This window comes from Crinia signifera, chromosome 4, assembly GCF_055691185.1.
Source record: "Crinia signifera chromosome 4, ASM5569118v1, whole genome shotgun sequence".
Lineage (NCBI taxonomy): Eukaryota > Metazoa > Chordata > Amphibia > Anura > Myobatrachidae > Crinia > Crinia signifera.
This window is the reverse complement of record NC_139220.1, coordinates 297287183-297305376: the sequence shown is the minus strand read 5'-3', so window position 1 is coordinate 297305376 and position 18194 is coordinate 297287183.

Sequence of the window (18194 nt, the reverse complement as noted above, 5' to 3'; positions counted from 1 at the left end):
TTGGAGAGTCTTATTGTGCGTGAGAGGGCATTCCAGAGTGGGTGCAGCCTGGAGAAAGTCCTGTAGTCATGAATAGGAGCAGATAATGCTTGTGGATGAGATATGTAGATCTTGAGAAAAGCAAAGAGGTTGGGTTGGGAAATATCCTGAGATAAGAGATGTACTTTAGTGAAGTTGTGTGTGAGTAAAAGTATTTCAGGGCTGGAAAAACCATGGGACAATAGATGCGGTTGCCCCAGGGCTCCCACACATTAGGGGCCTCCACACCAGCACTGCTGCATCGGCGAGGTGGGTGGGTGTCAGGCAGCTGGGTTGGGCAGCGCAGGGCAGGCAGGTGGTCCCTGCAGTGGCTGGACAGTCAGCGGCCAGGTCCCTGCGGCAGATGTGTAGTCAGCAACGGGGTCCCTGTGGCGGATGGAAAGTCAGTGGCGGGTCCCTGCGGCAGATGGGAACTAGTAGCGGTATTGGCGGCACGGGAAGAGGCTGCTACTAGTTCCCAACCGCCGCTTCCTCCCCAGCGCTGCCCGGATCCCAGCTGCCCAGGTACCACCTGCCTCCATCCCGGACTGGGGGGGGGGGGGGGCACAATTTTGTTGTCCAGGGCCCTCACAGACCTTAATCTGGCCCTGAAGTATTTTATTGAATATGATAGAATACACGTAACAAAAAGGGACTAACAGAGGGGATCCACAGGTGATGAATGAGGATGATTAGCTTTGCAGCAGCATTCACAATGGATTATAGCATTGTGAGCAGTGTCGGTTTCTACCTATGGGCTGCAGGGCTACACCCCCCAGGTAAAATCCGCCACTGTGTGAAGCCAGATGCAGTCTGTGAGACTGCACTGGCTTCACTGTGACTGGAAGTGACTTCCTATTGGAAGTCCGACCTGGCAGTCACTTAGGGCAGTCCCTATAGGCTTCTGCATCGGCAGCCCTTAAAAACGCATTCAGCGCAGGCACAGTACCAAGGACGATACTGCCTATGCGCTGGACCCAGGACCATGAATATGCCTACATGGACTTCTGCCGAAGTCATAGAGGCTGGGGGCCAACAGATGCACAGTACTACAAGCTACAGCTCATGCGCTGTTCCTCCGACCGCGGTAGGGGTTAGGACTGGCAGCGGGGATCCACAGGCACCGGCGGCAACAAAAGGGGGGGGAGGCATCACGGCAGCCCCCTCCTCCACAAAGGTAAGAGCCGTCACTGGTTGAGAGTCTCTTTTGTAAGACTAGTATGGAGACTCTTGCAATAATCAATGTGGGAAAGGATAAGAGCATGGACTACCGTTTTTGCAGTGTCTTGTGTAAGATGTGCTTGTATTCTGGATGTGACAAGATTTCGAGACAATTTAAATGTGGGGAACAAAGGACAGGTCAGGGTGAAGTAATGGAACATAAAATAGAATGTGAGAAGGCAACAGGTGCAAAGATATAAGGACAATCTTTCTCTTATTAATCGCTTTTTTCATATAGGAGAACTAGGCAGATGACTAAATACTAACAATATAACTAACACTCATTATCACTGTATAGCACAGATATTTGGGGCAGGTTTCAGACTATTTTTCAATGCTACCGCTTTACTTTCAGGTTTTGGACCCAGCAGCTAAACTGTGAAACGTGTGACCACACTTAGCCCCGCCCCCAAAGACTACTATGAAGACAGCTGTTGTGAGTGCAGTTTCTTTTTTAACTTTGTCAAATCGGGGGGGAGGGGGGGTGAAACTTAATTCTGTACTTCTGCATGCAGTAACAGCACGTTCCACGTGTTTCCAGGACAGAATCAGTTGGATATATCGGCCCCAAGTGCATTCTGCAGGCTTCAGCCATAAATCCCGAATGACACTTAAAGATTCATTTTTACTTATAATCTCTTGATTCTCCACATTGTCCCATTGTCCTGTCATTGTACCTCCTGGGCGCCTCCCCCAATCCTTACACTCGCCATCAGCTGCCTGCGACCATCAGGTTCAGAATTCCTCTTCTCACAGGTCATGTTGGGCTTACAGCTTACACAATAGATGAAGGAAAAGCTTCTTGACATCATGTAAGACTTATACAGACCATGTCACCCATTAGCATTGAGAACATCTTCATGGCTCTTGGCCTTCTACTTTTTCTGAGGACAAGACGCATGTTTAAGCTGGGTACACGCTACCTGCTGTGCGTACCTTGCGACATTGCCTGCAGGGGGAGCCAGTGAGTAGGGGTGGCCATCGATGCTGATATTGCAAGCGGTTGCATACTATACAATGGGTGACCATCAATGGTTATCCCTTTTCGTTGACTAACTGACCTGTAGGCCAATCAGGACCAGGGGGCAGGGCTTTGTGAGTGTTGGGAGGCGGAGCTATGCTCGGTGCCCCGGCCCCTTCGGAAACAGAAATAAAAACTATTTGGCAATGCTGTGCCATCGATGTAGGGAAACCATCGGGTTCTTCACCATTGATGGCAAAGTATTCTACATCGACCATAAACCATCGATGATTATGAACCCTCGATGGTCTATAGCTGTTTCTACTGGTGAGTGAGCAGCATTGGCAAGTGCATACACACTTTCTAATGTCTGCAGCATCAGAGCGCTCTGCAGCATAGCCTTCGTTAAGGATGTCTTCCATCAGCCCGGCAAGTGGGACCTATTCTTTCTGCCATTTATCTATTGCATCCTAGACAATGATTGGTTTTTATAAAGATACCTGTTATATATACACATGGGACCTTATTCTGGTTGACTCGCAAGGCTGCAAATTTTCCCCGCCCACCCCCCCCCCCCCTCGCACGGCTAATTCCACCGCATGCGTGCAAATGGATGTTTAGCCTAAACATCTATTCGCAGCTTGTGTGCGGGGAGGAAATCATTCGATGGTCGCTGACCATCAAATGATTTCCACAGCATTCGCAAACCTAAGACACCTCTGACATCCGCAGACGTACAAGGGGCTGGATTTAATTTGGGTGGGGAGGCGGCTACCTCATCCCTGGACTCTGAAGTTTCAGATCCCAGCGATCAGGTCTGAATTAGCCCATGGTGTGGGTGGGATGGAGTGCAGGTCAGACACAGTGCTCCTGGTGCTCTGCATGCAGCGGGATTAGACAGGGCCGCCTGGGAAATCTCACTGTGTTTCTTTCACAGGCCAGATGATAACCTGAAATGTGCTGCATGTGATACCGGCCAGAAGCTCTCACACAGGAGCGTTCTAGATAAGATAAAAGATCCAGACTCCCCGCACCTCAGCCCTGAAACTTTCCCAGCTGTGTACATCAGCCCTGATGCAGTGATACACTCTATTGCAGTGACAGCTGCCATCACGTACGTAGCAGGCCTGTGAATATATGTTAACACTGACGCCAGGAGATGTAATGTGCGCCGATCGGCTGATTCAAAGAACCAATTAATTGTGTACAAATTAGGGATGGTCATCGACTATCGATGTTCCAAAACATCGATGGTTGTGACCTAGTGCTCGATGTTTTGCCCATTGATGGATGGCTTGAGATGGCTAGATTGGGGGCGCGTGCCCACTAGGTGCGCAGCGTTGCTGTATTCAGCGGTGTCGCTGCAGGCGGCCCATTCTGCCGGAAGGTGCGCGCATGCGCAGAAGAACCTTAAACTGGATGGGAGGCTAGTTAAAGTTTCTTCTGCACATGCGCGCACATCTCGGTCGGCAGGCCGCCCGCAGTGCCGCGGCTGTCTGTCTCCTTGCTCTGCGCATGTGCGGCGCATCGATGGCAGGAGCCATCGATGGTAGGGGGTAGAATGTTTTATAGCCATCGATGGTTGCTGCTTTAAAAGCCATCCATGGCAACCATCGATGGGGGATGTGCCGATGGCCATCCCTAGTACAAATGCTGTGGCCGAAGCAGACCTTCAACAATCGACCATCTGTGTAATTATATGGTCAAACAGAATGGCAATGCGATCTAACGTGCTGTTTTCTACTTATGGGATCGCCGTTATAGGCTGAGACATGGCCTGCTAATCCATCACTGTGCGTATACAGACGCACCATTAGTCGCACCATTGGACATTCTACCAGCCCTATGGAGGCACAGATTTTCCATCTAAACATAGGGGCCTGCATCAGTGCAAATGTATTTTTTTGATTGGGTCAAACCCGCATTTGGCTAAGTGCTCACCTGTGACCATCCGCAGACTGATTACATCACCAAAGTGGACCCCCCTTAATTAGGCCCTCATAGGTCCATGCATACGCTCCCTGTACTACAGTGGTGTCAAACTCATGGCCCTCCAGCCAGTGGCGTAAGTTCGTCTCAGTTGCCCGGAGGCAAGATGTGTATTGCTGCCCCCCCCCCCCCACACACACACACACATACACAAATCCTTATATACACAAAAACTGTATATAATGTATGTCTGTTATGAAATATAACAGACATATATACATATATACAGTATGTATACAGTATATATATATATAAATATATAGAGAGAGAGAGAGGGAGAGAGGGAGAGAGGGAGAGAGGGAGAGAGGGAGAGAGGGAGAGAGAGAGAACACATATTTCAGAACTCAGAAGTGACATTAATGGCTTACAATTAATGAATTTAAAATTGCAGGGGAGGAGAGGTGCCCCCTTGGGAGCAGGAGCCCAGTGGCAGATGACTCCATTGCCTCCCAGAGTTCAGCCATTGCCTCCAGCTGTTGTGAAACTACACTTCCCAGCATGCCCTGCCAGAGAGTTATATAATGGATATAAAACTGTTAGGGCATGCTGGGAAGTGTAGTTTCACAACAGCTGGAGGGCCATGAGTTTGACACCACTGCTGTACTACCTCTTTGTCTAATGGTCATTAGAGTGTCAGCTCTGCAGGACAGGATTCTGTTCTATCAATGATCCCTTCTGATTATATAATATATACATTATAAAACATAGAAATAGTGTCAACATTGCAGTACCCATTACACGTTATGCCATCCACCATAATCACCATGATGCCTATTACATATTGTTTCACACTGTAATAGCCATTACCGCACACTGTAATGCCTATTACACATTGCCACACACCGCAGTGCCCCTTATGCATTTCCGCATACCGTATTGTCCATTATACATTAACACACACACACACACAAAACATAATGCCCATTACACATTATGCTACACACACATAGGGGTTTATTCTGGTTGGTACTGTGGGACCGTATACGGGCAGATCGGGTTTTTTTTTCATTTGCGCATGCGTAGCTTTCTCATTGCGCATGTGCGGCGACCTCACACCGCTCACGGACGGGTCTCTCCTTGCGAAAAAACCTGTCCGCAAGAGTACGGTCATTGTGGGCGGCATGGGGGCGTTTTTATGGGTGCGGCCGGAATAATGAGGAAAACTGGGCGTAAACATGTGCGTACACGGGGATGTGCACCAAAAATGTACGGTGCTACAACCGCCTCGATCGGCGAACGCACCGTGCATTTTGGGCCAAAAACAGGCGGACGCCAAAGATAGCTTCAGACCACCCCTAGAGATACTGTATGAGAGCGGACGCCTGGGTCTGCTAATTAACGCTAATTACTACACCTGAATGTAATAAGCAATGCTGCAGCCTATTAAGTGAAAACCATGATTTCACTACCTGCAAGCCACACACAGCCCTCAAACACATTGGAAGCTTATCTTTCTACACTTCTCTACATGTAAAGGTTGTTTTAATTTTAGGTAAGATTCATTCTAAGACCTGCTTATATATGTCAAGGTAGTTATTTTATAACCATCTACACCCATTCAGAAAGTGTTTTTGTATACTTTGAAGCAAGACACTCAATTCACAGAAGTCGACATGTGTCAACGTTTTCACTGTAACACCAACATAACTTTATTTAAAAGTAAACCCAATGTGGGGACACATAGATAGTGATTAAAATGCAACATTAGAACATAATAAATATACATGTAATGAGGGTTAAAATGTTGTTTTATTAGGGTGTTTATTAAGGTAGACAATTGAGTTAATAGAAAACAATTATTGAATAACAGTTAGAATAATTAATTAATTGTCTTAATTATAGTTCAAAGGCAAGATTTGCAGTGCCATATATGTGAACGGTATGCCACCGTGCACAGACGTACGCTCACTCTTACGATCGGTGACACACGCTGAGTTTTCCATTGAAAAAAGGCAAGACCCGTCCGTGCACGGTGGCGTACGCTGAGATATACGGAAGATGTCGGTGTGAAAACGGACGAGACCCGTCCGTATACGGTGGCGTACGCTCAAGTGTACGCCACTCCCCATTGTCAGTGTTTGTGACCGTCCGTATGCGGCTGTTCTGTGGGCGGACTTTCGCTCACCATCCGCGTATGGGAAACGTACGGTGAAACCGACTGTACGTACATTTTACCGACCTAACCAGAATAAGGCCCATAGTCCATTACATATTATGTAATGGCCCTTACAGACTTCCCATATTAGTGCCATATAAGAAGATAAGAGATAGCTCACTGCAGCCCTGTGCGGTGTGTGTGCTCAGCTCTTTGCTGCTGAGCAGCTCATACCATCGCTGACAGACATTTTAAATATGGCGCAGGCTAATTAGAACTTGTGGTCCGTCAGCCAATCCATGAACTCTGATAGGCTGGTGGGCAGGAGCCATATTTCAAATGTCCGTCAGCGCTGGTTTAAGCCACTAAGCAGCCAAAGAGCTGAGCGCACACCACACAGACCCATTGGCGGTGACCAGTTAGTGGCCATATCTCCATCTCCGTCACCCCCGCATCTTTTCAAATATGGTGGGTGCTAGAATGAACACTACCTATACCCTTACACTATTCCCCCTGTCCACCCACACACTACTACTGCCCACGTCTTCCCACATGTACCCCATACCCCTCTACCTCCATCATACCATACTCCCCCTATCTCCTACACTCTATGTACCACTTCCCCCAACACATCCTGCACTTCAATTCCTGTCCCCCAATATACACCCCATAATAACCCTCTATCCTGGCCACCGGCACATTCCCCCCCCCCCCCCTGTTCTCCGTCCTGCAGCCTGCGCCGGCGCAGGCTGTACAATCACAGAGAGTTCAAAAGTCAGCCATCACAGCCTGCACTGTGACAGCGGCTGTGGCGGCTGTCACTGGGCTGGGGGAGCAGTGCCAGTGCCTCAGATCCACAACATCTGTGGCTGGCGGGGCGCTGCCGTTTTGAGCGGGGGCTAGGCGGCTCAGGTGCGGTCACGTCAAGACGCTGCGGCGTCATGACATCAATATGTAAATTACGCGGCACTCAGTACTGTGATGCCCAGGGGGCAGTGCTGAAAGCACTGAGCAAAGGATACACAAAATCAGCTCACAAGGCCATCGGCCCTTCTGACATTTGCCAGGGGAGAGGGAAGTACACCAAACAATCAGAAATCTCCCGCAACCTCCCAGAGAGGAGATACGTTTGATCTTATTATTTCTCTTCTCACAGGTATGTGATTTAAACTGGTCCGTTTCACTACAAGTCCCAGCATTCTGCTCTGCATGAATCCCTATGAGCCCATTGCAGCAGTATTACATGTATGTGATTTAAACTGGTCTATAAAACACTATAACTGCTAATCTGTATTTTTGCCCTTTGCATAACAAATGCTGTATTATTAATGTGTTTCTAGTCTTTATTGTACCTGTTTGAAGCTGTGGTCAGTGAGGCATACTTTATTGTAGTAAATGTTTTGGCTAGTGTTTATGTTACACAGGCCTTGAGTAGCTGGTCATGTGACCTCAGCTGTAGTCTATCTTAATTAGACCTGCTATATCTGGTCATATAGAAGGCAGTCCTCTGCCTGGGCAGTGCTTGAACTGAGAAATCTACTAAGTGGGAAATATACAAAGTGGATTTACTTATAAAGAACAGTTATAAAACAGTTGAAAAACATTGAACAACATCAACCAAGGTAAATACAATACTTAATCCACACTTTCTCAAACAATCTCCCCTTTTCCTGGTCACCAACAGACAAACTATCACATCATGCTCACCACAATGCTACTTCTCATTTCATTACATGGCATACTTACCAAACTTCAACCATCCTTTAATCTCCCTGACACTCACCACTCTGTACACATTGCCTCTTCCATTATTCACTCCCCTCTTCTAAACACTCATGAGCTCTTTAATTACTTCTCTACTTGTACTTTCACATCCACTTCCCATCACCAATACAAAAAACTGCAAACATCCACCTATCTCTATCTCTCCTTTCTAATCTTATTAGCTGGTGACATATCACCAAACCCAGGCCCCAACCACCTGACCCACCCAGATTTAATGGCTTCTAAGCCTAGAAATTCAGCTAACCTCATAAATATCACATGCCTCCCACCACACACCAAACAACTTACATGTGCCCTATTGAATGCACGCTCTGTTTGCAATAAATTAACATCCATCCATGACCTCTTCATCTCCCACAACTTCAATCTGATGGCAATTACAGAAACCTGGCTCACACAATCAGACACGGTCTCGCCTGCAGCACTGTCACATGGTGGTTTCCACTTCACTCACACCTCTAGGCCTGGTAACTGTAAAGGAGGTGGAGTTGGTATATTACTGTCACAAGACTTCACATACTCAGTTCTCCCACCAGTTCCTTCACTCACATTTACATCATTTGAAGTACACTCCATAAGGGTTTTTTCCCCTTTCTCTCTGCGTGTTGCTGCTATCTATCGCCCACCTGGGCTTCCCAAATCTAAATTTCTGGAAGATTTCTCTGCCTGGCTCCCCCATTTCTTATCCTCTGACATCTCCACTATCATCCTGGGTGACTTCAACATTGCTATTGACAGTCCACCATCTCTGCATGCCTCCAAACTCCTCTCTCTAACCTCCTCTCTTGGCCTCTCCCAGTGGTCCGACGCCGCTACTCATGAGGAAGGCCACTGCCTTGACCTCGTTTTCACCAGGCTGTGCTCAGTCTCTGATTTTACTAACACTCCCTTCCCTCTCTCTGATCACAATCTCATTACTCTCTCACTCTCCTCCATTACCTCAAGCTCACTGACACAGAAATCATGCAAGCCTACTCTAACCCGCAGAAATACTAATGCTATTAATTTTCCACAACTTTCCACCTCCCTGCAACAACAGCTCTCACTAATTTCTACATTTACCTCTCCTGACTCTGCTGTTTCCCACCTCTACCAGACTCTTGAAACAGCCCTTGATGGAGTGGCTCCAGCTACCCATTATACCCCACGTAGGCTTAGATGCCAACCGTGGCACTCCAACACAACAAGACAACTACGAAATCAGTCACGTAAAGTTGAACGCCAATGGCGTAAATCTCGTAATATTACTGATTTCCTCACATATAAGACTAGCTACCACTCCTACTGCAATGCTTTGGACACGGCCAAACAAACATACTACCAATCTCTCATCTCTTCTCATGCCACCAACCCTAGGCGACTTTTTAACACATTTAAGTCTCTTCTGTACCCTCCCCCTCCTCCCCCACCGGCTACCATCAGTGCACAAGAACTTGCCTCCTACTTTAAGGACAAGATTGATAACATCCGAGATGAAATGGTATGCTCCACAATCTCTAACCCTCTTTCTGCCACACCTGAACCCTCTGGCACTTTCTCTTCGTTTGAGCCCACAAATGAAAAGGAAGTATCCGCACTCTTCTTATCCTCCTACTCTACTACCTCTCCTCTTGATCCTATACCTGCACAAGTCACTAAAAATCTATCTCCTGTGCTTATTCCAACCTTAACTAAAATCTGCAATCTCTCTCTTGCTACTGGTACTTTTCCGTCTCTGCTCAAACATGCAGCGATTACTCCCATTCTGAAAAAACACAATTCTGACCCTAACTCTCTCTCTAACTATCGTCCTATATCTCAGCTCCCATGCCTCTCCAAGCTACTGGAGAGACTTGTCTACTCTCGCCTAACAAACTTTCTTAACTCCAACACCCTATTAGACCCGCTTCAGTCAGGCTTTCGTTCTCAACACTCCACTGAGACAGCACTGACTAAAGTGGTTAATGATCTGGTAACAGCTAAGTCTAAAGGCCATTACTCACTGCTTATTCTTCTAGATCTTTCTGCTGCGTTTGACACTGTGGATCACACTTTCCTTTTACAAACACTACACTCCCTAGGTCTTAATGATACAGCCCTTTCCTGGTTCACATCTTACCTATCTGATCGCTCTTTCACTGTTCGCTTCTCTGACTCTACTTCCTCTTCACTACCTCTGTCAGTCGGAGTTCCGCAAGGCTCAGTCTTAGGTCCTCTGCTTTTCTCAATCTATACTTCCTCGCTTGGCAAACTAATCAGCTCCTTCGGATTTCAGTATCACTTATATGCGGATGATACTCAAATCTATCTATCAACCCCAGAGTTGTCACCAGTGGTTTTGGGCCGAGTCTCTGAATGTCTCTCTGCCATCTCACTTTGGATGTCTTCTCGCCAACTCAAACTCAATATTTCCAAAACTGAATTACTTATATTCCCGCCAACTAAGAACAGTTACCATCCTGATATCTCCATCACTGTTGACAACTCGACAATCTACCCTACCCAACAAGCTCGTTGCTTAGGGGTCACCCTCGACTCTGACCTGTCCTTTGTTCCCCACATTCAATCTGTCTCCAAATCATGTTACATGCATCTAAAAAACATATCCAAAATACGACCGTATCTCACACAAGACACTACTAAATCTCTTATCCATGCACTCATTATATCCCGCATTGATTATTGCAATAGTCTCCTAACTGGACTTCCCAAGAACAGACTCTCACCACTGCAATCCATTTTAAATGCTGCTGCTAGGCTGATCTTCCTTGCAAGACGCTCATCGTCTGCTGATCCGCTCTGCCAGTCCCTCCATTGGTTGCCTGTATATTACCGTATTCAATATAAAACACTTCTACTTGCATATAAAGCTATTAACCATACTGCACCAGCATATATCTCTGCACTTATCACACAATATCTCCCATCTCGACCACTCCGCTCTGCACAAGATTTGCGTCTCTCATCTGAGCGGATCACTAGCTCCCATTCACTATTACAGGACTTTCATCGGGCTGCTCCCATCCTATGGAATGCCCTTCCATGCACAATTAGACTCTCCGCTAGCCTCCAAACTTTCAAGCGTTCCCTGAAAACTCACCTCTTCAGGCAAGCCTATCATATTTAAGTTCTACATGCATAACCCTCCGAGGCACTTATGTATTATATAGCTTCCCTTCTGGACTTGTAACTTGTTGGGACTGCTATGCTATTACTGGTGCCTGTCCTTGTGTTTCCCTCCTATATCCCTATAGATTGTAAGCTTGCAGCAGGGCCCTCCTACCTCCATGTCTGTCTGTTGTTACCCAGTTTGTTTTATCACTGTTTACTATTGTAAAGCGCAACGGAATCTGTTGCGCTATATAAGAAACTGCAAATAAATAAATAAATAAATAAATTAATTTAATTACGGTATAGGTATTGGCCATTTAAAAATGCATTGTATGCCCTCTGTACTGTGGTTCCTCTTCATCTTACAGTGTATGTTCTACAAATCAGCTCACACTTATCTCTGTACTTACTTGTAGTTATATATGTTTTATACAAACACTACCCATCCGGTGTTCTGCACAGTAGCAGATACTGAGAACAGTACGGGAAGAGCTGTAAGAGTGGCTGGGTGATTCTATAGGGTTAAATATGCTACTTACACCCTTTTTGAGTCCTGTGTATTTGGGTTTAGGAAGATGGCCTATCCCTGTCCATAAACAATTGCAGGATGTGAGTGCGCTCTGTCTGGCCACCCGACTTCCCTGCTGACTACTTCCGGAAGGGGCCGGGGATGGTCGCATGCCGTGGAGCTCCGTCACCATCCACGGAGCTTCCACCATCCCCGGCCTCAGGAGCAGCTTGCGGCAGAGGGGACAGAGACAGAGGAGGCGGGAAGGCAGGCAGCGGTGGAGGAGGGGGGAAGCGTGCACCGCGATCCCCCGAGGACGATGCGGCCGGAGCGGGGGAGAAGGCTGACCCCACGCGCTCGCCGCAGCTCAGCAGCTCACCCGCACGGGGCGGGTGTGCAATCAGCCCAGGCGCCCGCCACAGCTCACCCGCATGGGGCGGGTGTGAAATCAGCCCAGGCGTCACCCCCTCACTTCCCCCGGGACCCGCCAGCATCCCGACGCGGCCTCCGGAAATCGAGGCCTGGACCAAGCAGTGCAGCCGCGGCCTCTCCTGCCGGCTCTGACGCGGCCCCTGCATCCCGGGTGACGCGGCCGGCTCACAGTGGCTGAGAAGTGAACGGATGCCCCCGGCAACACCACCGGCCGGGGGGGACACCCAGGACCACCTCCACTGCCCTTTGGACGCAGTGCCGGGCTAAAGAAAGGAAAAGAAGACCAGCAGACCCGGTGAGAAGGGACCCATCCCCCCCCCCCCCAGGAGGCAGATCAGCCAGGGGGACCCCCGGCAATTCACCGCAGTGGCCGGTAGGATCCCCCCCTCCAACAGGCCGCACCAGCCCCGGGTAAACTCTGTGGCAGCTCCGCGCCCCCCCCCCCCGCCTCCACTTCCACTGACTCTCCCCCGGCCTCACTGACTTTGCCCCCTTCTCCCCCCACCACCCACGGCTCTCCCCCAGGAAGATTCAAGATGGCGCCGCAAATGGCTGCCTAGGAACTGTGCAAATGTATCATGTGTTAACTGTACTGTCCCTGCTTAACTGCACTGTCCCTGCTTATATTGCTACCTGCCTGGCTGCTGCAACGACCAGTGGCGCCGCTGATGGCTGCCTAGGCGCTGTGCAGCTTGGCGGGTATGTGTCCCCTGTGTGATAAATGTACTGTCCCTGCTTATGTTGCTACCTACCTGGCTGCTGCAGCGACCAGTGGCGCCGCTGATGGCTGCCTAGGCGCTGTGCAGCTTGGCGGGTATGTGTCCCCTGTGTGATAAATGTACTGTCCCTGCTTATGTTGCTACCTACCTGGCTCCGCAACGACCAGTGGCGCCGACGATGGCTGCCTAGGCGCTGTTCAGCTTGGCGGGTTCATGTCCCTTATGTGATAAATGTACTGTCCTGCTTGTATTGCTACCTACCTGGCTGCTGCAGCGACCAGTGGCGCCGCTGATGGCTGCCTAGGCGCTGTGCAGCTTGGCGGGTATGTGTCCCCTGTGTGATAAATGTGCTGTCCCTGCTTATGTTGCTACCTACCTGGCTGCCGCAGCGACCAGTGGCGCCGCCGATGGCTGCCTAGGCGCTGTTCAGCTCGGCGGGTTCATGTCCCCTATGTGATAAATGTACTGTCCTGCTTATATTGCTACCTACCTGGCTGCTGCAACGACCAGTGGCGCCGCTGATGGCTGCCTAGGCGCTGTGCAGCTTGGCAGGCATGTGATCCCCGCAAGTGATGTCTAAATGCTCTCAATGTAATGCGTTTAATGTCTCAATGGAATGTGTAAAATGTCTCAATGGTATGCATGTAACGTGTCGTCGTTCCCCCCCCCCCCCCCCCCCATTTCATCCCTGCTGATGCTGCACTGTAATCCACAAAAAATTCCTAGTGTGCGCAAGCACACATGGCCAATAAAGTTGATTCTGATTCTGATTCTGATTCTGATTCTGATAACAAGATGGGACTGAAGACTAATGACTCTGACGTAGAAGATGGAAGGAGGAGCCGGGTCATGTGATCTGCAGAGGAATGTTTGTAATGGATTAAAGGGTAACTTACATTCATGTGTTTACTGGGATATATGATACACTTTCTTTTGGATACTATGTTGCATGATCCATGTATCAAATTTACAAAAAAGAGAAAGGTGTATCGCTGGGTGATGCACCTGAAGAAGGATTCATTTAAAATGTAACCTTTATTAGTTATATAGTTATATATAGTATAGTATAGTTATATATAGTATATTCCAATATGATCCATGTATGGAGCTGTAGAAATCCCAGAGACACGTCTATTACTAACACCGTTCTGTGACATATCTGCTTCTTCAATACTCGGGTAGAGACTAGATCCCCTTCAGTTTTGATTACAGGATGTGATGGGGGGGGGGGGGGGGTGATGACCAGCAGCTCCTGAAATGCTGGCCATTCCCCCACAATGATAAAAATGGGGCGTGGCTTGCAATTATGGCATTTCCAACAAGGCCACAACTCCTACCAGTGAGGACACACCCCCTACTTTTGGCTGCCCTTCTTTCTCCATATGAGTCCTTGAGAGAGAGACATGTGCAGTGGCTATGGCTAAAACCACTAAAAGATGATGTCAGCTATTAAGAAATGTATGAAGACATTTTTTGTAATGGAAAATGCAAACCTTGCCTAGGGATGGACATAGTTGCCTTTGCCATCGATGGTTGCCATTGATGGCAAAAGTGCAACTGGCCATTGATAGTGTATAACTATGCAGTGGATGACCATCAATGTTTTTACATATCGAAGGCCATCCGTACAGTGGAGATGCTTTGCAAACCAGCTTGCCTGCAGCCTGATGTAACCCTTTCCCAGTCAAGATGCAATGAGTTTGATCAATTCTTTGCAGATAAAGTATCTATCATCCGGGCTGGAATCCCCACAGTGACACCAAAGGAGTACCAACATACCAAGCCTGCCAGTGTAAGACAACTGCCTTCATGGGACATCTTTGACCAAGTGGATGTACAATACATTGCTGGAATTCTTCGACTGTTGCGTCCCTCCTCCTGTGATCTGGACCCTGCCCCATCCAAACTTCTTTTATGGTGTATGGAAATAATCTGTCCTGCATTCGCAAAAATAGTTCAATGTTCTTTGCAGACAGGCGTTTTTCCTGAACCACTAAAGGAAGCAATAGTCAGACCACTTCTTAAAAAATCTAATTTAGACCCTGACTGCATGACCAACTACACAGGCAAGTATCAAATCTTCCTTTTCTAGGAAAGGTTATTGAGAAAGTGGTTGCAACTCAACTAGAGACCCACCTGTCTACCCATGACATTTATGATCCATTCCAGTCAGGATTCAGGAGAAGACATAGCACAGAACCAGCTCTGGTATGTGTGCTCAATGATCTTCTAAATGCAAGGGATAGAGGAGACTGTTCAATCCTAATCCTTCTGGACCTCTCTGCAGCATTTGACACCATTGACCATGGGATTCTAATTGAGCGCCTGAAGAATTTCTGTGGTCTGGGTGGCACAGTCCTTAGCTGGTTCAAATCATTTCTCGCTGGCAGGTCACAGAGAGTGTCATCAGGAGTATACTCTTCGCCACCAGTGCCGATGTCTTGTGGTGTCCCACAGGGTTCTATTCTATCTCCCATGCTTTTTGCAGTATACATGCTTCCACTGGGTGACATAATCAGACGTCATGGCCTGGTCTACCACTGCTATGCAGATGATACCCAACTGTACCTGTCCTTTGCTCCAGGCACTGATAACCCAATAACAACCTTAAATGGCTGCCTAGCTGAGCTCCAGGAGTGGATGAGTGCCAGTTGGCTGAGACTGAACCCAGATAAAACAGAAGTCCTGATGATAAACCACAGGACAGATGGCAGCATAGCCAATTGACAGGTCTTACGCTGGGGAGCACAGCACTAAAAAACTCTGATCATGAGCAGAATCTTGGTGTGGTCCTGGATAGTGGCCTGACACTTAAACATCAGGTGTCAGCCACAATTAAATCCTCATTCTTTCATCTGAGAAACATAGCCAGAATCAAGCATTTAATTCCCTCAGAAGACCTGCCTAAAGTCATACATACATTTATATCATCATGCCTAGACTACTGCAATGCTCTCTACCTGGGTCTTCCAGCAAAAGAATTGCACCGCTTGCAGCTGGTACAAAACGCAGCCGCCAGACTATTAACTAACCAGCCCCTGCCTGACACATAACTCCCATTCTCTACTCCCTTCACTGGCTACCTGTAAAATAGCGAATCGTTTTCAAAATTGGCTTACTCACTTTCAAGGCCCTACATGACCAGGGTCCAAGGTACCTGCAGCAGCTTCTGATTCCTTACTGTCCTACTAAGATCCGTTGAAGAAGAACTACTAACAGTACCCAGAATCTCCCTGAATTCAGCTGGGGGTCGAGCTTTAAACTTTGCTGCTCCAACTCTATGGAACTCTCTTCCTCGCACAGTGCGAGAAGCCCCCACTGTACAATTCTTTAAAAATAGACTAAAGACGTACCTATTTACTCAAGCATTTCACTGACATCTACTGTTAAGCTTGTTTTGTATTTCAAGCTGTAAAGACAATGGTAAAGCGTTTTGAGTCCTATTGGGAGAAAAGTGCTATATAAATATCATTATTATTATTATTTTCTTTGATTGATTGGCAGGGGTGGGGCGGGGCTTCGTGGGTGTCAGGGGTGGAGCTATGCTCTGTGTTCTGGCCCCTTGGGAAAAATAGCAAAACTAAACTATTTGTTAAAGCTTGACATTGGTTCTCCCCCATTGATGTCAAAACTGTTCAACATCGGACATAAACCATCGATGATTTTTAATGGTAGGCCATCCCTATACTTGCCTACTCTCCCAGAAGTTGCAGGAGGCTCCAAATTTACTGCAGCACCCCCGCAACCCTGCAAGAGCAGGCTTATCTCCTTCATCCTGCCCGCACCCTAGTGAAGTGGACATGATTGCAAGACAATCATGGACATTTGAAGGTTTGTGGGAGGGGCTAAAATGATGCAATTCACATAATTATAGCTCTGTGAATTGATGATATCAGATGTTGCCTGCAGTTCAGTTCTCTCGGGAGGGAGCACTCCAAAGTAGGTAAGTACGGGTAACAGAGGGACCACCAAAGATATCTCCAATATCTCCTACGACACCCTCTTAATACATGATTCTCTGATAAAACCGTTGAATAAATAGGCCCTAGATACTGAAACAATGCAAAGGAGCAGAGCAGGCCAATTATAATGTCAAGAAGAGGGTTCGCACTGTAATTAGCGTTATTACCACTGCCTAATTAAAGCCACACACACATTAAAATGCACAACCCAAGAACAAGCCGGACAATGTATAGAAAAGGGCTTAGTGCAACTTTGTGGGGTTTTGAAGTCTAAACAGTTTTGAAGTTTCAAAGGGGCTGAGATCCAAGCCTGTAATTGCATGTGAAGGAAGATGAAGGGAGCGGGAGGTTTGAGGACATACTTATTTACAGGCTATTGAAGTGCCCTTGTAAAGACAATCCTGGGATGCATAGATGCATTGTTTACCTAAGGACCCCAGCGGGGCAGAAGGACATGTAACTATGAGAGGATTAGGTGAGAAATGATGTCAGCGACAAGGACACAGGAAAAAGTGATAACAGGAAGTAACGATAAGGGACAAGACGTAATATTCTGGGAGCAGAGGAACCGGGAAAAGGAGATAGCAGGAAAGTAAGCACAGACTTATTTTTGCTATTGGCCATCGCAAGTGCATCACAAGTACAGTGAATTCACTGCTGAAAGATAAAAGTGGCTTCCACACAATTCTGTTTTCCTTTAGTTCATATTCCCCAAGTGACGATTAAATCAGCTGAAAACATTTGTATTCATTTTCCAAAGCCCGATGGTTGACAGACAATATTCAAACAAATCTGCCTCAGTCTCAGCAGCTCTGAGGGTTAAATGTTGTGGAGACAGACCCCACAAAGTAATAAACTAAAATAGTACGTCCTTTTGTCATGGGAGAGTAGGGGAACTGTGTGTAGGCTCCATTGCGCCAGACTCTATTGCCCAAGCACAGGTCTCCGAGAATATGGTGCCCCCGCTCTGCATTCTCCAGGACACCTCTATTGCACATACACAAATCACGTGAAAATGGCTGTGGCGGGGAGTAGGATTAAATGTGCCACCACAAACCTTGTACCCATTATAGATATGCCAGTGTCTATTGCAATGAACAGAACGTCATAATTGCTGACTGAAATCTCCGGGTTAGAAGATGGGTAGATGGGTTAGAAAGGACGGATGCATCAGATGACTGGGGAAATGACTATAATTGTGGGCAAATTATATTATACGTTTTGGAGATAATGGTTGAAATAAAATGTAAAAAAAATATAAATTTGGTGGATTAACGTTCAAGGTCCACCATTGACACGCCATTATGAGACATACGAGCAGTATCTGATCTTCCACACTATGGGGGTTATTCTGGTTCATTCGCTCGGATGAGAATTTGCACCCTTGCGAGTCAACCAGTAGTGTTCCCGCTAG